Source organism: Crocuta crocuta, unplaced genomic scaffold, assembly GCF_008692635.1.
Source record: "Crocuta crocuta isolate KB4526 unplaced genomic scaffold, BGI_CrCroc_1.0 scaffold394, whole genome shotgun sequence".
Lineage (NCBI taxonomy): Eukaryota > Metazoa > Chordata > Mammalia > Carnivora > Hyaenidae > Crocuta > Crocuta crocuta.
In genome coordinates, this window is record NW_027531920.1 from 260,912 (window position 1) to 261,350 (window position 439).

Genomic DNA, 439 nt, shown 5'->3' on the forward strand with positions numbered 1-439 from the left:
GAGACCTCCACTGTGTCCGTTTAAAAACAACAAAAATGCCTTAAAAGATTTGCCGGCGTTCATACCTGAAAAGTCAATGAAAAAATCAGAACTATTATGACTGGACATTAATAAGGGGGATATTCAAGATGACGATTAGTCCCAACGGTCTTATTTTACAGATAGGGAAAATGAGGCGTGGAGACTGGAAGCTACTTGTCCAACGCCATCTAGAAAAGGAGAATGCTAGAAATAAAATCCTCTTAGTGCCCAGTTTCAGTGAGGATGATAAGGGGCTCTGGGGGGGCAACAAGGCCAAGTGCTTTCATCTCTGTGAGCTTCTCTTCCTAAAGCTCTGTAAAATGGCAGGTGATGAGTTTAAGTACCTAGGCCAGTGCCTGGCACCTAATTAACTGGTACTCTATAAACTATATTTTCCTAAAACCCCCCCCCCTTTTAT